Source organism: Psammomys obesus, unplaced genomic scaffold (genome assembly GCF_907164565.1).
Source record: "Psammomys obesus unplaced genomic scaffold, mPsaObe1.curated_primary_1811, whole genome shotgun sequence".
In the NCBI taxonomy this organism is placed as follows: Eukaryota; Metazoa; Chordata; class Mammalia; order Rodentia; family Muridae; genus Psammomys; species Psammomys obesus.
In genome coordinates, this window is record NW_026595981.1 from 6,393,477 (window position 1) to 6,416,738 (window position 23,262).

Genomic DNA, 23,262 nt, shown 5'->3' on the forward strand with positions numbered 1-23,262 from the left:
GAGGAAGCTGGAGGGCCACCTAGAGCACCCGCTCAACGGAGAGGAGCTACTGAGGACAGCAGAGGGAGCCTGTGCGGAAGAAGCTCTGCTTAGGGATAATACCCTGTGCAACATGGTCTCTCTAGCCTCAACTCAACACTGAGTTACAAATGAGGAAGGAAAATATTTAGCAAGCACCTCCAAAACGTCAAATACTAGGTTAGGTAGAACTTCATATGCGTATTAAGCCCTCATGTCATATGTCATTAAATTCTCACAGTAACCTTAGCCATAACTGCAACGTTATCTCTTCATGAAGAGTTTCATCAAGCAGGTCATTCAAACCCATCATCCACTCCCGCAGCCACATCCTTATTAGTTTCAACTTTCAAAACACATGCAGCAGTCAACAGCTTCTTCTGTAAACAGTCATTAGTGCTGAGGATTTCCCAATACTTGGATATTCAGGCACTGACACCCCTTTAGTATATGTTCCAATATCACCCCATAGGTGAGTCTGAACAGGCCTGGGTTCTCACAGATCCTATTACTCATTCATGTAACAAAGTGTTAGGCAATGTGCCAAGTGTTAGACGTAACAGTGATCAATATAATCATGACTGTCACCATCCAGACAGCCTAGGATGAGGAGAGAAATAAGTAAAAGGAAAACAAAAAGAAAGAAGTGTAGTACTAGAGAAAATGAAATGTGATGTCAGGCCACAAAGAAAGGAGGTTCTATCTAGAAATCAAGGCTCTGAAAAGACAATTCCAGAAATAACATCTAAGCAGAAAAGAAGGGTGGCTGGGAGTTACTGGAGTGGGAGGTGTGGGTGTGGTGGGAAGACCAGAGCTCAACACAGACCACAGCAGGGCGGTGGCAGGAGGAGGTGAGGAAGGTTAGGCCACGTTTAAAGGGCAGACAGAAGTCCAGTGAGGCTGGAACACAGTGTGAATAAAAGACAGCAGAAAGGAAGGGAAGGGAGGACAGCAAGAGACCAGAAAGGAGAATGGATGCGTAATGACGCAGGTCTTCTCAGTTCCATTTGAAAGCGTAGGTTTAGAAAGCATAGGTTTAGAGTTCGGTGGGCTGATATAAATCAGGAATCCCAGCGCTGGGGAGTTAGAGGTAAGAGGACCAGGGGTTCAAGGCCATCCTTAGCCATACACAGAGTTCACGTCTAGCTAGTGAAGCGCAGGGTGAAACGGGGGCTTAGCTCAAGGGTGGGCTGGTGGCCTAGCATTTGCAAAGCTCTGAAGTTAACCCCTGCACAAGTTCTTCCCCAAGAGCAAGGTTCAGACATGGAAGGGTTCTAAGGTGCTGGGTTCAGCACTTTGTAAAGCTAATTCTGGCTTCAGCATGAAAGTATTAAGTCTGTAGCCAGTAAGATTTGTTGAGAGATGGTTGCACCCATGGAATTTCACTGAGACTAAAACTGTAGTCCCACGTGATCATATTTAGAGCTATTTGAGTTTAAGTTGAAATGTGTTCACCTGCACTGACTGACAGTCAAGATGCTGTGGAAAGATAGGCAGAGAATGATGGCACTTCTGGCTTGGATTATGTATGTTGGTAAATTTCTTGAAACAAGTGATTGCCACAAGTAAGGTCAGCTGTATAAGCAGCTGGGGATAACATATTTTATTTTATTTTGGTTTTTCAAGACAGGGTTTCTCTGTGTAGCCTTGGCTGGGGGATGACATTTAAATTTTACTTTTCCCTTGATTTCTTCTGCATTTATAAATAACAGTAAACACTCTCTGGATTTGTAAACACAGAAATGTGACCTTAAAAATAGTGTAGGAGGAAGGAGGATAAACACAGGACTTTCTTAGTCAGACAATTAGTTGGCTGTTAAAAGTGCCAAGTAATTTGGAATAATGAAAGCAAGGCTAAGAATTAGCAGACTAGTTTAAATGAAGCCAGGCTTCTTTTAAATGGGATGCATTACAAATTAAGACACAATGAATCACTCTTAGAAATTAAATACTTTAGGATGGCTGAATTACCTATTAAAAGTTGCCTCGGTATAATGCTAATTGTAATAACAAATAAAACCCAAGCTTTAGATTGGCTAAACAAAAGAAGTTTATTTACAACCCTAAAATATTCCAATATAACTGCTCCTGGAACAAAAGATTGGGTCTTTGCATCATGCAACCATTTAGTGACCTGTCTGACAAAAAATCCAACACATGCCTTCAATGTTGTCTAGGGTATCAATGTGTAGTCAGCAGAGAAGGTGAGAGACTGGGAAAATTAGGCACAAGATCAAAATGTGAGACTTGAGTTTCTAGCCTTCTTTGTAAAACAGATGCTAAAAGAAAGACAAAGAAGGTAAAACAGTGTCAGGGTCCAAAGAAGCATGAGCCATGTGCATGAGCCATGCAGTCAGCACACCTGGGATCTCATTCTGCTCCAGCATGGCTGCATCTTTGATCATGGGTAACAGGTTAGCTGGGAGTGAGGGTAGCCTATGAATAAGCTTACTGTGACCACTAAATGAGACTGAGTGGGCAATATAATCCAGGAGTCCAGCTCTCTAGGCATGAGAGGGTGGACTGGAAAAACCATAAAATCCTTTCCAGCTAAAATCTTAGGAAGTTCTCATTTTTCAGTTCCAAAACTTTTTAAAAGTAAGCCAAACAAAATTCTACCAGAAAAGTTGATGTCACCTCTTCCTTGCTTTTTCCTCAAACAGGACTAATTTTATTTTGCTTTGTAAAGGATATGACTGGAGAACAGTCAATCTACATAAAAGAAAGTTAGTAGTAACTAAACAGTAACAGCAGCTCGTTATTCACTTCATTCTGAAAACGTTTGCTGCAATGTTGACTACAAGTGATTTGAAACAGCAAAAATTCTTCATCATATGGAAGTCAGTTCCATTATTTTTTGAGGGGGCTAGTTTGCTTACAAAGTAGGCAGCTATGCTTCAAACATTTGCTGTGAAGAGACTCACAGGATCTTTCAGGAATCATGGGGAGAAATTGCCAGCCCTAGAGATGACAGGTAATGTCATGGTTTCTTTCCATTTCTCTCTTCTAATTCTATTATTCTCTTATAAAAAGTTCCCTCTGCTTTGAGGGCAATTTCTACTTCTTCATACATTGGAATGGCAGGTGGATTTGACATAGTGTAACCCTTTCCATTGTTCTCTAAACAAAGTACAATTGACCTTCATTTCATGTGTGTTTGTGTGAACATGTGGTTTTTCTGTAGAGAATGGCCAGGCTCTCTTTAGATTGTCAAGAATCCAATGACCTCAAAAGGAAGAGCTTTTGATTATTGTTTTTTATTACTGTTAATTTAGAATCCTGGAGCATATGCAAGACCATATGACCTGGACATGTAAATTGAAGCAATATACGAACTGAGTAATTTAAATGTTTACATTACTTCTTAAGATTTTAGGAAAAGAAAAACAGAATAGTTTCTTTAAAAAACAACAAAAATCCATCCCACCAAATTGCCTCTGAACTTCCTCAGAGGCCACCTACCCATTCCACGTGCATACTCAATGTTCCAAAGTGGCATTCCGTTGTTAGCTTTTACCATCAAGTCTTGAGGCTCTCCAGTTCCCAAGTCAAAATTTCCAGCAGAATAACAACAATGCACCAATGGGCCTTTGACTATGAGTCAGACACTGTTCTGAGGACTTGATAGAGACTAACGGCCTATTTTTAATTTTTAAAAGAACATTATAGAATCTAATAATTTACAGAGAAAGAAACTGAGGTACAGTGGCTCCTAAGTAATCTGCTCATAATGAAAAACTAAGTGGCTTAACCTAGACATATGCTTAGTGCTTCAAAGGAGTGAGCTGAAGGTCTGCATCAAGCCCTGGCAGCCACTGTGGCCCTGGCTGGCTATCCCAGAACCAAGGCCTCTTCCAGACTGGGGAGGGGAGGCTGGGAGATCAGGGGAGCAGGTGACTCAAATGATGCCTACTGTCGAGAAGACTAGTCTCTCTTTAATAGGTGCAGAGAGAGATGCAGAGGAGAGGGAACCCTTGCACATACCGTTTGCGAGAACGTAAACTGGTAGAGCCATTATGGAAAAGTCTGTAGTTTCCTCAGAATACTACAAATTGCTCTATTGTATTATCTGGCAGTTCCACTTCTGGGTATATATCCTAAGGAAATTAAATCACTATTCAAAAAAAACATTTGCACTCCCACGTTCATTATGTCAATAACCAACTGTGAAAACAACCCAGATGTCTGTGTAGATTAAAAACAATGTCTGTCACACACACACACACACACACACACACACACATCTACAGAAAAATAAAAGAAACCCTTAGTTGCAACAATGTGTTGAATGTGGTGAGGACAATAGCTAAGTGAAATAAACAACAGAAATCAAATTTTGGATGCTCTCACAAAGTAGAGTCTTTAAGTCCTGCTCACAGACATAGGAGGACGGTGGCCATGAGGGCTCTAAGATGGGGGAAAGAAAGGTCCTGACCAAAGGGTACTGATTTTCAGTTCTAGATGAAGACGTTCTACAGACCTTATGTATGGAATGGTTATAATATTTAAGAACAATGTATTATATATTTGAAATTTGCTGAGAGTAAATCTTAAGAATTCTTATATACAACGGCAAGTGATGTGGTGAATAGCTAATTAGTTTGACAATGGAGATCATTTCGTAGTATATGAATATCCAAGCACAACATGTATAACTTAAAATGATATTTTTGTCAATTACCATGCCTCAATAAGACTGGAAATGCAGATCTGATGGTCAAAAACAATCACAGTGTAACCAGTACTTCCAGTGTTTGGATTCTAGAACAATTCCAAAATGAGCAAGTTAAATTCCTAAATGGATGCATGCATTCACTCGGAAAATAAAACTTGTTTTTAAAAAAATACATAAAGTAGTTTGAAGAATTACAAGAGAAACAGGTGGTTAGAGAAACAAGATAGTAGACAAATATAAAAATATGTATTTGAAATTTGTTTTCACAAGGAGCCACAAAAGTACCACTTTCTGCTGAAAAGGAGCAAGACTAAGTCACCCCCATGCTTACACATACATGCATGTACACATGCATAGACATGTGTACACACAGACTCCTGCCTGGGCTTCCTATGGCTTCCAGAAGAGTTAGTTTTGGCTCAGAGCTAAATCATTACAGGCAGATGTAACTTCAAACACCAGCTAGGGACCGTGTTTCCCCAATCCCCAAAACCCACAATAATAGCACATTAGGAAAAACTCCTTTTTCTTTTGAGAATAGGAACTTTGTTTAAAACTATGGAAAGGGAAAAGGAGGAGAGGGACAAAGAAAGAAGAGAAAAAAGAGAAAGAAGGGGAGTTAGTGAGAATGAGGGATGATGAACATGTCAAAAATAGCACAATCCATAAGTAAGATAGGTGAAAATCACACCCAAGCCACTAACGCAAATACTCTCTATGTAGGCAGAATTATGGCCCCTGTGCAAGGATGGCTGCATCCTGACCCCGGGAGTCTGTCTGTATGTCCTTTACCTGGCAAGAGAAAGTCAGGCTGCTGAGGGAACTAGCTAATCAACTCATTCTCAAAAGTGAAGTTATCTTGGGTTGCCTGGGTGGGTCCAATATAACCACAAAGGTCGTTAAAACTGGAAATGGAGGCACAAGAGAAGTCACAATCAGGAAGACATGATGAGCAAGGTCAGAGTTGCACAAGGACACAAAGACATGACTATAGGGGTGGCTTTGGAGATGACAACGGAGGCCTGAGCCAAGGAATGTCAGCAATCTCTTGACCTCAGAAAAGGTGAGAAGGAGAGCCTGTCTTAGAACCCTGCCCACATCCTGCTTAGTCTTTCTTAATTGCTTAGTGACTTCTTACCTTAACTGTTAAAGAACAAGTTTGATTTACATCTCTAAACTTATAGTAATCACAACAGCAACAGAAAAACAATGACAAGGCCAAAAGGAAGAAGAAAATCACACTTTAACAAGATGTAATCTCAGAAGGTCAAAAGAAACAGAGCCTGTTATTTCTTTTGAAACACATCTAGGACTGTGTTGCGCTTGAGAAAAAAAAAAAAGAAAAAAAATGCAAAATAGAGGAATCAGAGAGAAAATGATACGTGCAAGGAATAGAGAACCAATACATTGCTGACTGACATTTCTGGGGGAAAAAAGCACATACGCAAAACATTCCAAGGCACAATTGAAGATATGTAAAAAGTCATTATAAATGTTCTGTTCAAAGCAGTTCTCAGGCAAACCAATAGACATGAATTAACACCAAGCCTGTGCTGGCACAGTAACTGAGCTTAGAGGGTAAAAACAAAACACCAAACATTTCCTGGAAACTACCATATAGACATAAATAGCCCAGGCCACCTATGTAAAAATTAGGCTTCCCCCGCCCCCAAACTTCATGGAAACACACACACACACACACACACACACACACACACACACACACACACACAAAAGTAGAGCTTAGAAACTACATAGCTTAGAAAAGCAAGCAAGCAGAGAAACTACAGTAAGAACTTTTGTACCCATACTATCATTTTGAGATGAAGACGAGGCCATTCTGAAAAGCTTAGATATGAATAGCAACAATCAGGATGGATACAGAAGGTGATACACGGGGCTGGAAGGATGGCTTAGAGGTTAAGAGCATTGGCTGCTCTTCTAGAGGTCCTGAGTTCAATTCCCAGCAACCATATGGTGGCTTACAACCATCGGTTCCCTCTTCTGGTGTATATATGTACAGAGAACACTGTGTACATAATAAATAAATCTTATAAAAAAAAAAGTGAGGCACAAAGATTGGAAGCAAACACTGAACCCACTGAAGAATATGGTACTGTAGGGAAGAGGAAATAGATGTTCTAAATAACAAAGTAACAAGTAAAAGATCATTGAATTGTTCTAACTTCTTCCCAAACAAGGTCATAGGGTACAGTTAGGGCTCATGATCTTAGGTCTTAAGAAGCTTTTATTGCCACCTGAAGGTATAAAAGCAAATGTGTGCCTCATACAGGTGACTGCCTAGTCTATACCCCTTTATCTTCCTGTCTCACTAATAAAACCCGCAGCTAGGGCAATGCTAGCAAAGGGAGTCTTGTGACAGCTCTGCTCAATGATCCATGATTTCGGGTTTCTAAGGGAGTTTCGCTTCTCCACTAAAGGCACCTGTTTTCCTTTTCCTCTTTTTTTTTTTTTTTTTTCCATCTAGAATACAGATGAGCAGTTGGGTATGAGGCAACCACCCCATGATCATGAGATAAATAGGAACATAAAAGTCACAAACCAGTCATAGCTTATGACTGGGTACCTTAAGTCAAGGACACTAGAGACGCTGCATAGCTAGAGAACCAGCCCAACTGTGGAGTTCTGTGCTGATCATTTTATGGGAACAATAAGCCTCCTTTTGGTTAAGCCACTAACACTACTTCTATTTCATAAATACCAAACACAGCATTACTGAAATATAACTAGGAAGACTAGTAATAGTAACCTGGTTATCAAAGCCTGGGTGAGGAAGAGAAGGGACATAAAGCTGTAACTATAAAGGCAACTTACAAGTTGCACATCTTCAAATGATAAAAAAAGCACAAAGCAGAGAACAAGTGTAAAATTACTTCAGAGGCAGTAAAGTGAAAAAAATTCACATAAACAAAGAACTAAGAAAATGTATCTGTCAAGTCAATGAACTATTATATAAAGCCATTGAAAGCACATCAAACTTTTAACAAAATAAAATGAAAATTTTCACTGGATCTGAGAGATTAATTTAGAACAAAGCAACTCTGCAAGTGGGCATCAATTTCCCCAAAGGTAGACTTAGAAATGTAAAGCCATTATACTCAAAATACTAAGGAACTTTCATTTGGGAACTTTGAAAGGTTGCACTGAAAGTTCAATTCTTGAAAACAAAAATAGGGTGGTGGGCTTTTATGGAGAGCACGGCTTTGTGGGTCAACAACATAGTTGCTAACATAATGCTAACAGCTTACTGCCTGCCAGGCAACTGCACAGGTGTTCCCTGGGCATTCTGCACACACACACTGCTCCGTTGGACTCTCACAGCCCTGTGAAGCCGTGCATCTGCTCCTACAGTTTACATGAGAACGGGGACTCAAAACTATGCCACTGTCGGAAGACACACAGCTAGCAAGAGATGGCTCAGATTGGACCCAGGGCCTCTCTCCAGAGCCAGCTCCCTGGTCTAACTCATCACTCTAAGCTGCTTCTTGTCATGCAAATTACAATGAAGCAAAAACAGAAGCAAGTCCAGGGACTCTTAACTCACATGGAAGTAAGTGATGAAGACCACACTTCCAAACAACTTGCAAAGGATAGTCTGTTCTATTAAAATTAAATCTTTATCATCATGGGCTACACAAAAACAAACTCCAAATGCATTATCAATTTAAAATGACAAACAAGCCTATGGAAATAATACTTTTTAGGTGAATATTTTCATAACCTTGAATGTAAAAGGCTCTTTTATAATCATAATACCAAAACAAAAACCTATAATGAGGAAGCTGACAGATTTGACTATTTAAAATTTTTAAATTTATATTTGGCAAAAATCACCATACACAAAATTGGAAGAGAAAAATGGAAAAATATTTCCTACTTATATATCAAGGGCTTGCTTATAAAAGGTTATTAGAAATCAACAAGAAGTTGGGTAAGGTGGCACACACATTTAATCCCAGCATTCAGGGAGGCAGAGGCAGGTCAGCCTGGTCTGCAGAGTTCCAGGACTGCCAGGGCTACACAGAGAAATCCTGTCCCAATAAACAAACAAATAACTAAAATAAAACCTTTTTTTTATCTCTGCTGGGTAGCTTATATGGAAGTTGTGGGGCTGAAGAGATAGTGCAGCAGTTAAGAGCTCTTGCTTCTCTCCCAGAGGACACATCGGATGGTTCACAATCACCTGTAACTCTAGCCCCAAGAACTCTGACTTCCTCTTCTGGCCTCTGCAGTGGCCTTCACTCATATGCACACACACACACACACACACACACACACACACACACCCTTTAATAAAGAAAAAGAAACTGTGTATCAAAAACAAGTTATTGGGCTTGTTCATCATCATACAAAAACTTTTTCAGACCTAAATTAACTACTGTTCAAGCAAATATAAATCCCCTAATATATTAATAACTCTGGGTATTTCTTGTTTCAGGATGACGCTTCTTAAACATGATCGTTGTGCACAGAGTTTTAAAATCACTGGCATTTTTAATTGCCTAGGCATGATGAAAGTTAATTGCTGCTTCCTTAATATAACACTCATTTCACAGATGAGAGATGTTGTTCAAGTGCTTTGGGAGTATCTGTCTCATTTTATTCCTGGAGCTGGCTACTTAGGGAGAATCCTGCGGTACTTTACATCTTCCTTTCTAGTGTCTCCTTCTTCTTTGATACACTTTCTTTTCAACAAACCTGGGATAGCCTGTCCCTTCCCATCTACTCCAAGCTCTCTGAACCGCTTTCACAGAACTTAGCCTGACTTTATGGGACTTGCCTGTTTCACTACCCATCTCTCTTCCCCACAGAGCCAGGGCAGGAAGCCAATAGAAAGTCATTGACATAAATGAATAAATGCTTTAAAGATACATGGAGAAATGTATAGGAATACATGACTTACAGCAGCAGCCAGCCATTACCTCAGGAAGAGCCGGCTCACTAAGACTGAGTTTCAATTCAGTATCTCCTAGCTTGATTAAATTCTATTGTTAAAAATGTGTACCCGTTCGGTATCACACTATATATATATCACACACTAGATTTCTCACATTTTCATGACAGTATAATTTTTCTTTTCTGAGACATGGTCTCATTGTGTAGCCCTAGTTGGCCTCAAACTAGTAACTCTCCTGTCTCAGAGAGTACTGGGGTAACAGAAGACTTCTATTTAACAGAAGTCAACAAGTATCAATTGTAAACTAGTCCAACAAATGTCAAATTATTTGGGGACAGCATGGTAAAGTACAGTGTTTCCTTGTACATTTCTCATACTGCTTTATAATTTTTGCTAAATTCTGATATAACCACATTTGAACAAGTACCTATACTTTAACTGCTTTTTCCTCCTGCAAGCTTCTTGGAAGCCTTGGGAGTATAAGGTAGCATGGTCTGCTGAGGAAGACAGTATGATAGTTCCTCAAAAGTATCAATATAAAATTATCCTATGAGCTAATAGGTGGAAACTGTACCTACATAACCAAAAGAACTGAAGGCAGGAATGTGGACAGATATTTGCACATTAATATCCACAGCAGCTTTATTCAGAATATCCAAAGATGGAGACAACTCACATAGTCAAAGAGAGATGAATAGAGAAGCAGTGATATTTGCACATAATGAAATATTACTTAGCTATCATGAATGTAATCCTAGAACATGCTATAACAAGAATTAACCCTGAAAACATTGTGCTAAGTGAAACAAGCCAGTCACAAAAGCACATAAATTATTTTTATCCCATTTATATGAAGTACCTAGAATGGTCAAATTCATAGGGACAGAAAAAAAGGTGGTGACCAGGGCTGGAGGAAAGGAGGGAGGATGTGGAGCATTGCAGACAGGCATGCAGCTTGTGATGATGAACAAGTTTGAGAGACAATAGTGGTTATGGCTGCACAAAAATGTGGAAGTACTAGTACTGCTAAGTACTCAACTATACTATACCTTGTATGTGTTATATTTTGCTATATAAATTTACAACAATAGAAAAGCCAGTAGGAAGCATTTCATTTTTTAAAACAGATTCAGCAGACTCATATTTATATATAAATAAATATATATTTATGGTTCATATATGTATGTAACAATAACAATTAAACAAAAAGGGGCCAAGGATTTGAAAGGGAGTTGGGCGCATGGGAGGAGTTGAAGGGGGTAAAGGGAAATTATGTAATTATATTTTAATTTTTGAAATACTCTCCCCAAGAGCCAAATTTTTTTCTCTTAAAAAAGAGGGACTCACCCACCCCCTAGCAATGCACAAAGAGACACCTTGCTGGTGGTGTTGTTCTTATATCAATCAGGGGCAGAGCAGATGGCAGTCCTGTGTTCATCCTAGCTTGATGCCTGGCTTGGTGGCCAAAACTGTTACATAAAACTGATACATAAAAGTCAAATCAAATCAAAGCCAGGTAGTGCAACACAGAAGCAAGAAGACAGAGACCTGTGGACCACCATGCCACCCACAGACCTGCTCTCCAGCATGTGGCACAGATGGGCCATAGACCTGCTGCCATGCCAAGCAGCTTGAATGAAGGATGTCACCCAGGGGACTGCCAGCCACACCAGCACAGTGTGTGAATATGTGGTAACCAGATGGGAGAGAAAGAAGTGGAAGAGCTTGAGCATGTGAAGAGAGATGGAACTGGAGACTCAAGGGTGGAGAGGAGCAGCCTGTTATGAGTAGCTAACCCTGCCCCTGGGGCCATGCTGAGGTTCCAGCTCCAGCTGCCACTGGGGGCCATGTCTGAGTCTGTGGCTATGCAGCAGCAGCAGGGGCAGGAGCAGGGGCAGTGTCAGTGCTGGTGACTCATTATCACTAGAGAACGCGGGGATGTCTCTGGATGGAGCAGCTGCTGGGGACCACTTGGATGTCCAGAGGCTGGGCATAACTGGACCTGACTTTCACTGGATTCAGGACTCTGGAGAGCTGGTTCCATCTCTCATCTCCCAGGCAGCCGTACTTTGGAGAGCAGCACTGCACTTTGCCCAGGCAGCACAGTGGAGCTAGTCCTGGCAGCAAGGGTGCTGCTGAGCCAGCTCTGAAAGCATGAAGGTGGGATCCTGAGCTCAGGGGAACTGGCCCCGCCCCTCACAGGCTGCAGCACTTAGCAGAGTGGGCCGCAAACCTTGACTGTGAAGCACAGTGAGGCTGGCTTTGGAGGTGTAGAAGCCAGTGAGCTGGCCCCAGACACCCGACGGGCATGAGAGCAAGAAGGGGCTTCCTGCTGTGCTGGAGAGCTCACCCTGGTGGCACAGATAAGAAAGAGCTAATACCCAAGCCCACCCCCAAATCTATATAATCTGCAAACAGTTAAGAAAGGCCCAGTCCTGCTGTTCTAAATCTGCAGGATCTCCATTGACACAGGGCAACAACAGGATAACCAAGAGGAGTCCCAATGAGGATCCAAAATTGACGGTATCACAGAAGCCAAAGATCTCAAACCAGACCAATGACTTATTGCAATGAAGTGAAGATGTGTGTCCCGCACTGTGGAACCCACTGTGACATACTACAGCCTTCATGATGAGATGTTTTCTATGCTTTGTTTTGTTGTTGTTATTGTTTGTGTGTTTTATTTTGGGGGCTAGCAAGGTGAAGGGCAGAAATAAGGGAATGGAGAGATGTGCAGGACTGGGGTACTGATGTGAAACTCACGAAGAATCAATAAAAAGGTTTTTTTTAACACTTTGTTATATATATATATAATGTATACAATGTTCTGTCTGCATGCATACCTGCACACCACAGGAGGGCACTAGGTCTCATTATAGGTGGTTGTGAGCCACCATGTGGTTGCTGGGAATTGAACTCAGGACCTTTAGAAGAACCGCCAGTGTTCTTAACCTCTGAGCCATCTCTCCAGCTCAATAAAAAGTTTTTAAAAGATTCATTTAATTAAAAAAAAAAACCAACAACTATATTTTAAAACCTCCTATCCATTCAATTGGCATAGGAGAGAAAAGGTGAGCATAGAGATGTGGCTCAGTTGGAAGATTACCTGCCTGTCAAGCATGGTACCCGATTCTTAGTACCATAGAAACCCAGTGGGATGATGGTATAGACATGCAACACTGGCATTCAGGATGCAGAGACAAGAGAATCAGAAATTCAAAGTTATCCTTGCCTCTACAGTAAGTTTCAGGCCAGCCTGGGCTATAGGAGACCATGTAGGGAGGGAAAAAGGGAGAGGTAGAAACTTATTAAATTTAAAGACAAAGCCGAATTTATCTGTGACTTTGTCCAGAAAGAATAATCTTTTATGCCAGATTGAATGGGAAGGGATCTTAAGAAAACTACTTTTGTGGCTAGAAAGATAGCTTAGTGTTCAGAGCACTGGCTGTTCTTACAGAGGACCCAGGTTCAATTCTCAGCATCTACATGGTAGCTCACAACTGTCTGTATCTTGTCCCAGGTGACCCCATGCCCGCTTCTTGCCTCTACAGACTGCACACACATGATATATAGACATACATTCATGGAAGTATTCGTACACATAAAATAAAAACTCAAAAAAGAAATTTAAAAGAGGGCTGGAGAGATGGCTCAGAAGTTAAAAGCACTGACTGCTCTTCCAGAGGTCCTGAGTTCAATTCCCAGCACCCACATGGTGGCTCATAACCTTCTATGATGAGATCTGGTGCCTCTTCTAGTGTGCAGGTGTGCATGCAGACACAACATTGTCTTTTTAGGTAAAGTGTTTGCCCTTACTTATCAATTGTATCTTTACTAAAGATAAAAGGTTAACACTGTGATGCATCCAACTTTCAATTAGCTCCAATTCCTGCAGTAGAGCCCAAAAGCCATAGCTAGTGGAGACGGCTGTCCAGAGGCCAGCACCCTTGGTTAGCAGCCTCAACAATGACTGGACCGTGACTGCTCTCCTTCTAGGTCATGGCCAGTCTTATATCAGCATGCAGACATGTTGTGTCTTGTGTTTCTGTCTTGTTTTTGTTGTTCCCCGGTTCCACCTGCATGGTAGTACTTTGCTGTGCCCAGTGTTTTTCTTAACAGGGTTGGAATGTCTTTTGAGTGGTAGGTGGGAGGTATTAACAGTATTGTGGTCTCTGTCTCCAACTTCTATGCAAAATTAAAAAAAAATAGCAATATCCGACAAAAGAAAACATAGCTTTTTACTGAGTTGGAGCCGTAGTGTCAGCAAAAGCATTGGGGTCACAAAGCAGTAACAACTGGGAAAAGAACAAGATACTGAGTACGGGAGTGGCTCTAAGCAAGATGAAAAACACTTGATGTCTGAGTCAGTGCCAGAGTAGACAGTCAGCGTGGGAGTCAGCAAACCATAGCAGGCATGATTTTCCAGAAAGGTCCTGGGTAAGAGGTAGTTAGTTGTCTGAGTAAGTAAATTGGATATTTTTTATTCTTTGGAGGTAGCAGGGACATACCAAGCAGTGAATAAGAGGGTACTTGGCAGTGCCAAAACATGTTCCAGTCTCTTTAATTCTGTGTTCACATGGAGGATGGGGAAGATGACATATGAGAGAGAAAACGGGACAGCAGTCATAATCAACTTTATTTAAAGGAGGCCTAAGGGGTGGAAAAGCTCAGCGACTCTGAGTCTTGCTTTGTGCTAGGAGGCAGGGACTCTATGTGATTTTTCTCATTTACTCTGCTTTATAGGTGAAAGAAAAAGTGAAATAAAAAGAGGACATGACTACTTCTAAAGTATGGAGATTTTTATTGTGAATATAAGGGTGAATTAACCCTAACCCTGAGAAAGCAGGCAGAGGAAAGAGTCCAGGCTGAACATGGACCATGACAGGAGATGGGGAGAGAGCAAAAGAGGAACTGCTGACCAAGACATGTGGCCTGGGCCAAGAAGGCAAGAGACTGGCATAGCCCAAATGGCTGAGTTATATAGGAATCAGGCTTGGGAAAAGGAAACAAAAGACCAGCCACTAGGAGGGAGATGTTTAAGGTAGGCATAAGAAGTACTGGGAGGAGACACAGGTACTGAGGGATGCTGGGAGAGCTGGCCAGTGTGTCCACTTTGACATGTTTATAGGCACCTCAGTTAGCCATTTGTCCTGGGTTTCTGAGACCGAATAGATTTTGCTGGTTCTGTATTATTGCATTCCTATTTTGCTGCCATGGAAACTGAGGCACACACAAATTGGGTAAATTTCCCTAGAACCACACTATTAGTAAATGATAGTCTGGAGCCAAAACTTGGGTCTGATTCCTATGCTGAAGACTTAGTCATTGGCTGCACCACCACAAATACACACAGACAGGAGAAAATAAGTTGGGAACAAAAATGGAAATGATGGAAAGAAAATATGCCACAGCGAATGCCAAAATAAACTATAAAACATTTACTTTTTTGATGAGATCTTGAAATAGTAGCAAAAAAACAGTGGCCTAACAGGAAGGGGCTGTGCAGGCATGGATCAGGGAATTAGATAGCAAAGGGCCATTTCCGTCCAAGACTGTTGCTTTCACTGCTCCTCCCTCCCTCACCCTCTATTTGATAGACCGTGGTTAGAACAGATACTTCATCAACAAATGGATGTAAAAAATTGTGGATTCAACTCAAAAGCCATTTCTTCCACTTTGAGGTATACTCAGAGGCTTGCAAGAGTCCTGGAAATGGGGGCTGTGTCATCACAGGCTAAGCCTCAGTGCTGTTGCCATCTAGGACATGGGATCACATTCTCCTGTTCTCCCAACTTATGAGAAGTAGGGAGAGGCCCGACAATAGAACACACACCTAGTGGGATATCTATGCAGCAGAATCTTTCTAGCCAGTAATGGGTGGGCCCTTCCACGAATCCAGCACTTAGCACACCGAGGCAAGCGCATCTCAAGTACAAAGTCAGCTCGGGCTATACATTGAGGCGTTGTCTCAAAACAAGAAACAAACAACACTGATCAAATAATCTCAAAAATGAAAGAGTTGATCCAATGAGCTTAGAGTTATTTTAATTAGTATATCACCAAAATAAGTTAGAAAAATTAAAGGTCCAAGGCAGTCACCTATGAATAATGAAAATTGTTAATATCTATTTTAGCTTTCCTGAGACAAAGCTTACTTTATTTAACATATTCATCATGAAAGCAAAATTCTCTATTCAATTAAAAATGCAGGATGTAGGAAATGACATTAATCAAACTGTGATAAGTACAAAAACATATTTAAACTGTATGTGCATATGGTGCCCTAGCTGCTGTCACTGGGTTAACTGAAGGGTGGCTGCAAGCAGGGTCAGCAAAACTAGGTCTCAGAGGTACAGGAGGGCATGATGCTGACCAAAACTATGCTGAGACACAAAAAAGTATTAAAGACACAGTAAAATGTAGGCCCAGTCGCTCAGCTCTGCAGTCCCCACTAATTGGCAACTAAGGCAGGAAGATCAAGAAACTCAAGACCTCCCTGGCCTCAGAGCAAATTCGAGGTCAGCTGGGGACTGAGACTCTGTAATAAAAAGTAAGATGGCAAATGCTCAGTGATAGAGTATTTGCCTAGTATGATGTATGAGGACCAAGTTCAAATCCTAGTACTACAAAAAGAAAAAAAAATTGTTTGTTTTTTTGAGACAGGGTTTCTCTGCATAATAGCTCTGGCTACCCTGGACTTGCTTTGTAGCCTATTTTGACCTTGAACTTACAGAGATCCACCTGTCTCTGTCTCTAGAATAACAGAATTAAAGGTGTGTACCACCATGTTTGGCCTATTGTTTGCTTTTTTTTTTTTAAAGACACAGGTGTATCTATTTCAGATATGAACTATTTTTAAAAAACATATGAGAATTTAACTAACCTAAACATCTCTAAGTAGATTCTGGGTTTTAAAAAGATCAGTTGGTCAGTGAGTCAGTCTCCATCCATCCATCTATCATCTGTTATCACTAAATGGAAGAATTACTTTTTTTAATGCTAATTTTCTGATTGTTTTTCTGCATGTTTTAAAAGATACTGATACAGCCTGGCACAGTGGTGCATGCCTGTGATACCAGCACTCAGGGAGGCAGATGCAGGTAGATCACTGTGAGTTCAAGGTCAGTCTGGTCTACAAAGTGAGTCCAGGATAGACAAGGCTACACAGAAAAACACTGTCTCAATAAACAAAACAAAACAAAAGAACAACAACAACAAAATCCACTTCATAAAAGATACTGCTACAAGCAGGGGTAGGGATTGGGGAAGAGGGGGAGAGATGATGGTTAATTGTGACTGGGATTTGATGGGAATTTGAATCAGTACAGAAATAATCTCTGGGCTATCTGTGAGGAATTATCTAGATTATGTTAACTGAGGTTGGAAGACCCATCCTAAATGTGGGCTGTATTATTTCATGGGCTAGGGTCCTGGAATGAATGAAAAAGAAAAAAGAAAAAGAAAGAAGCAGGGCCTCTGGTCTTAACATCTGCACACATAGCACCTGGAGGCCTATGTGCATGTGTGTGTGTGCGCACACACACATACACACACACGCACACAAATAAAACAAAAATAAAGAAGCAAGCAGGCCAAGCATAAGCATTCATCACTCTTGGCTTCTTTTTAAAAATAGTTTCCTTATTTTATGTGTATGTGTATTCTGACTGCACACAGGCCTGTGTACCACATGTGTGCCTGGTACATGCAGAAGCCGGAAGAGGGTGCCACATCCTATAGAACTGGGAGTTACAGACAGTTATGATCTGCTACACGGGTGCTGGGAATTGAACCTGGGTCCTCTGGAAGTGCAGCCGGTGCTTTAACCACTGAGCCAGCTCTCTGCTTCTTATACTATCTGTGTGACCAGATAGATGCCTCAAGCTCCCGCCACCATGGCTTCCCAGTCACGAGGACTGTACCCTTGAGCAACAGAAAAAAATAAATCTTTTCTTTCAGATGCTGCTTTTGTCACATAAAGAAATCATGATGTTTTTACAAATATATTAGTGGCTTATGATCAAGTGGTATATAAAATGTGCCAAAAGTAAAAAGAAAATAAAATTCAGCACATTAGTAGGCAACAATCTGATGAGAGCATTAAGCAGAAAACATTTTTTAAATTCTGCTGAGATAGAAGATAACATTTTGAAGTATATTATATTTACTTGAAAGAAACATTCGTTTGCTTTTGTTTTTCATTTCTTTGTTTTTCAGCAGCATGCTGAGTTCCTCCTGAAGAAAGCCCTGAGCAGGTCCCTCTCCCTCCTACCAGCTGGGTTGGTCTTCCCAGATAGCATTCACTCAGTTTGTTCTCAGCTACTGACACTGTTTAGCACTGCTGAAGTAGGCAGCACCAAGTACTTCCTAATCCAATTCAAGTAGCTGTTCAAGAAGAAATGTGATTGTGTGGCTGTCACTGATCTGCTTCTAGAATAGTAAGTTTGGGATTGTTGACAAAATATGCTCAATCTAAATAAATGAGGTTTAAAAAACTATGTAAGTATGATGTGACATAAATAAGAGGAAAATTGCAGTAAAAATGCTGTGTTTACATTTCCTCACAGAACTGAACTGCTTTTCTACAAGCCTCAAAGTAATTTACATGGGCTGCTTGGACCTGGGCTTACATATTACTCTTAAACAAATATTTGAAGTTCACTGGCAGCTGCTGTTTTCTCTTCCTGGAATGTGAATGGCCTCACCAAGTAACCCGGATGTCATTGTTACTACACATAGGGGTAAGTACCTTTCACCATGTAGGTGAGACATGTGATAGCATTGGCACTGGAATTACATGGGTTCGACCCTCACCTAGCTCAGCCATAACTAGTGTGTATCCACAACCATCTCACTAGGCATCTGCAGCCTGAAGTATGAAATTGTACATGAGGTCATCTGTGCTGTAAGAAGATTCTCTGAAGGTGCACAGCAGGCACTCAGCTCAGCCTGGCAGAAAGTGTTTCTACCAGCTCTACAGCAGCTACCCCAATGATGCAGCCATGGTCAAAATGCAAACTTAGTAAATGGTAATAAAATAGTATGTGAGGCTAAACATTAAAAGAAGGACAAAAGATTCAGTAACTAATAAACATCCTCATTGCATATCACTATAATCAAGATGGGTGTTTTTACCAAAGTCAATAATTTTTACTTTTTTTTAACCAAAGTCAATAATTTTCAGAGTTTTCAAACAGTCTGTTAAACAGAGTATCAGAAGCTATATGTTTTGAAGTGTTTAGCAATAAAAAAGTAGCCAAATGACTTGTGACTCCCAATATTCTTATAATTATTAGGTCAAAATTGTCTGATATATTCTGGGTTACTTGCTAACTGTATAGTTTGTATTAGCTAAAGCTCAAGTCTACACTGGTTAATCTAGATTGTCACTTTATTGAACTGAGAGCTACTGAGGATTAGAAAAAGCACACTTCTGGGTGTGTATGTAAGAGTATTTGTAGAGATGATGGGCCCGTGGGAAAAGATGAAAAGGTGAAAAGATCTGTGTTGAATAATTCTGGCACCATCCAGCACCAGTAGAACTGAGGCAGGAGGAAAAAAAAAAAAAACCCACCTGTGTAAACTCATTGCCATTCCCTGGTTCTTGAACAGCTGTGCTCTTCCACACTCCCACAGGCAAGCTCCCTAAGCACTGAAACCTCTGAAGCTGAGAACCAAATGCACCTTTCCCATTCAGTTATTCTATCTGCCATCGGGACTAAAACCCAGCACACAGTCTGAATACCTAGCAATGCAGGAGAAGAACAAGATAAACAAAGAATGAATGGACATTCTGAGTAAAGGTAAGCTGCATTTAAAAAGTCAAATTCACCATTTTTACTGAATTTAGAAAGGAACCTGCTAAAATGTAACTAATAATAATAAACAATAAAAAATAAAAATAAAAAAAACCTGCTTTATTTTTAAACTAAAAGTAAAAATTAAATGAAAAGAACTTACAGTGTACACCATTTAGGAATCCTTTAAAATGCACATAACCCTTGGTTTCAGGTTAGCAGCTTAATTTATATAATCTATAAAGTGTTTCTGGGCCTACAAAACACAATCTGCAATTTCCCCCAAGGGATCACATGAGTATAAAGTGGTGTATTTTATGACAGTCCCCCAAGTCTTGGGTGTTTAAATCATAAACCATATAAAAGTAACGTGTTTATTCAGAACTATATTTGTATTTCCAGCATGGACTTTCATCTTGAACCTCACAGTCATAAATCCAACTACCTCCTAAGGAGGAATTCAAATGGAGTTCCCAATCTTGCCCCGAAACTATTCACCGAGTTTCTCTGGGTAGCCCTGGGTCTCCTGGAACTTGCTCTGTAGACCAGGTTGCCTCCAGAGTGCTGGGATTAAAGGCATGTGCTACCAGCATTCAGCTGTCTGCTCTCCAGCTCTGATTTTGCTAACAATAACTATCTTCAAAATGTATCCAGAATAGGATCTCTCCCCACTTCTGCTAACATCACTTCATTTGGATTATTTTGTGTATATTATATGTGGTAAGTACATGTTCATACATGGGGTATACATGCATGTGGATACATTTTTTTTACGTGTGCCAGTATGTGTGGAGGCCAGATGTTTCTCAATCATCACTCCATTTCATGTTTTGAGACACAGTCTCTTATTGAACCTGGAGCTCAGTCATTAACGAGGCTGGATGGCCAGTGAGCCCCAGGAACCTTCTTGTCTCTGTCTCCCCAGTGCTAGGAATAGGCAGGCCCCTGCATCCAGCTTTTTCTTATGTGGGCCTTGGGGATCTGAACTCAGGTCCTCATGCTTGCGTGACAAGCACTTTAAAGAGCCATGTCCCCAGCCCTTCACTTGGATGATGATGACTGTATTACTGTACAGCTTCCTAGAGTTTCCCTGACTCCCTTTCAGTTTATTTTCAAAACAGCAGTCAGAAAGATTTCATTCACACATAAGTCACATCATGGTAATCCTGTGCTCAAACTACCCAGCATGGAAAACATTAATCCTTCCTTCCAGCTCTCGTGACGCCAATGTACTTCCTTACTCCCGATGCTCCAGCCTGGCACAGGGGTGAAGCCTGATAAATATTTGCTGAATAAACAAATGAATGAATGTCTCAAAAATTTAAATATTTGATAATATGCTAACTTTGATCAATAGGAATCACAACAGACAGAAGTCCAAGAATTCCCGTTAAATTAACAAAATGCTTTAAGAGAGATGGTAGACTATTCTGTCATCCATTATCCCTGTCACTAGGAAAATGGTTCTGGGCAAGAAGACACGGTGCTCATCAAATGAGGGTGTCCTGCTTCCTGATCCTGCCAAGACCACATGGTTGCCATAGATAAGGCCAAGATCAGCAGAGCCTATTCTTCAAGGCAGCTTCCTATGAATTAGCACTAATTCTTTTTTCCTCAACCAAGCAATGGATTTGACAGCTTCTAGAATCCAACTCTAACTGCAGCACCATTCCAGTCGCCAGCCTGCATCTACTGCCACTTAAGAACTATTCTTCTAACTACACCCTCTCACCAGCTGTCCTTCCTTCCTTTCTCTTAGCACACAGGGGCTGGAGTTACCTTCTTCAGCTGTGACTTCCTTTAATGTTAGCAACAGCATAGGCTGCTCCCAAACACACTGTGACAGGTGCCTCACACATAGCTCCACCCTCCCCTCATGCCACTCCCTGCCCAGCTGCTTGGAGACTATACATGAATCCATCTTTCAATGATCTGCTAAAGTGTTTCCTCCTCTGTGGAGCTCTCTATTCCCTGCAGAAGCACATGCTTCTTCCTCTGCACTCCCATAACATTTTGCTCTGCTTCTATAATAGCACTGAAAAAATTGTTACTATTCATATAGGTTGTTTTATCACTATACAAGAGACGTGTGGGCTTTCTTCCAGTAATAGATTATTTGCATATCTGTGTTTCAGAATGCTTGAAAAAATCTTAATGCTGTGCTTGTTTAATGTTGATTCTTTGTATGTTCTGGCTATGAGGCTTTTGTCCAATATACACACACATACACACACACATTTTCTTTACAGACTATGGCTCATTAGTTACGTATATCCCACTTCTTAGTTATTTTCCTATAATTACACATATAAACTGTTTTTTCTTTTCTCTTTTTCTATAACTTCACATTTTGGTGACCAAAATCTAAAGCTCTTTCTGTACTGTTTTTCCTCTAGATCACAGATGGGTAGTCACAGAAGGTAGTCACAGAAGTATGTGACTGCTTGGTACTGATACAGACCAAGCTAGGACACTTTATAAAGAATCTTGTTGGTTGACACTAGTACCCAGCAGTGTCTGAGAAAGTATTCCTTGCCTGCTTGCCACATCCTAACAACTCTAGCTCATATAGGGCTGGAGAGGTGGCTCAGCGATTAAGAGCACTGGCTGCTCTTCCAGAGGTCCTGAGTTCAATTCCCTGCAACCACACGGTGGCTTACAACCATCAATAATGAGATCTAGTGTCCTCTTCTGGCATGCAAGGCCATGCAAGCAGAACATTGCATACATAATAAACAAATAAATCTTAAAAAAACAAAAACAAAAACAATTCCTAACAACTCTAGTTCAAAAAGAAAAGAAAGAAATCCAAAAATCAAAAACCAATAAACAAAATTCTTTACCAGTCAAATAGGGAAAACAACAACAACAGCAAAACCCCTAGCACTTCACTACTTTAATATTTTTCTGGATCTAGTAAAAGGGATATTAGCCATTTACATGTTTGCTATGAGAAATATGAAATATTCTATTCATGTGTATAGCATTCATCACAGGGTTTTCACATTTAATCAAGATAGTGAGCTTTTTTAAATATTTTATTGTGTTTTATGTAGTTCTATATTTACAGCAATTATTTCCTGAGGTCTAATGTGCTTTTAAAAGTTTTATGTAGGTGAACCTATGCTCACACACAAGCTTAGAAAAGGTTCTTCCCTGGAACATTCCCTATAAAGTATCCACTATAAATATAAATATTTCTATGCATATTCATATTCATCATCTTACAGGTTTTTATTTAACCCTTTATTATCTTAGCAACTTTAATTGTGAGTACTGTATTAGATTCATGTCTGAGTTTTCTTTATTCAAATTAATAACCAATGGTGCTGGGTATGGTGGCACACACCTTTTATTCCAGCACTTGGGAGGCAGAGCTAGGCGAACCTCTGTGAATTTGAGGCCAGCCTAGTCTACAAAGTGAGTTCCAAGATAGCCAGGACTATCTGTCTCAAACAAAAACCAAACCAAACCAAACCAAACCAAACCAAAACACACACACACACACACACACACACACACACACACACACACACACACAAAAAAAAAATGGTAGTAATAATACTTATCAAATACATATTCCTTTCTGCTTGGGGTTTGTGAAGCATATCATATAACTTATTTAGTGTCCATAATTACTCTGAAATTATCTTTTTAGTTCCATGAATGCCTATTTTTACATCATCATCATAATGCTTTTACATCACCATTGCCATTACTTTATTAGTATTTGTTGAGTAGCTGCATCATGTCAGCATCTAGAGATGATTGGTTAAAGAGGCATTCCTGGTTTCTGTTCTTATGGTGATGACAGACTAGTAGTCAGAGCATGGAGACAAGCAAGCAGACTGAAA

General features: G+C 40.5%; 1 protein-coding gene and 1 non-coding gene across 2 annotated transcripts in view; one reads left to right on the forward strand and one right to left on the reverse strand.

Moving 5' to 3' along the window:
* Positions 1 to 23,262, reverse strand: part of Myo1d (myosin ID) — a 294,625-nt gene that overhangs the window by 233,450 nt on the left and 37,913 nt on the right. The window lies entirely within an intron of this gene.
* On the forward strand, positions 10,961 to 11,104 carry LOC129686623 (small nucleolar RNA SNORA48). Its single transcript, XR_008721674.1, has one exon. It is a non-coding gene; the product is annotated as a small nucleolar RNA SNORA48 (small nucleolar RNA).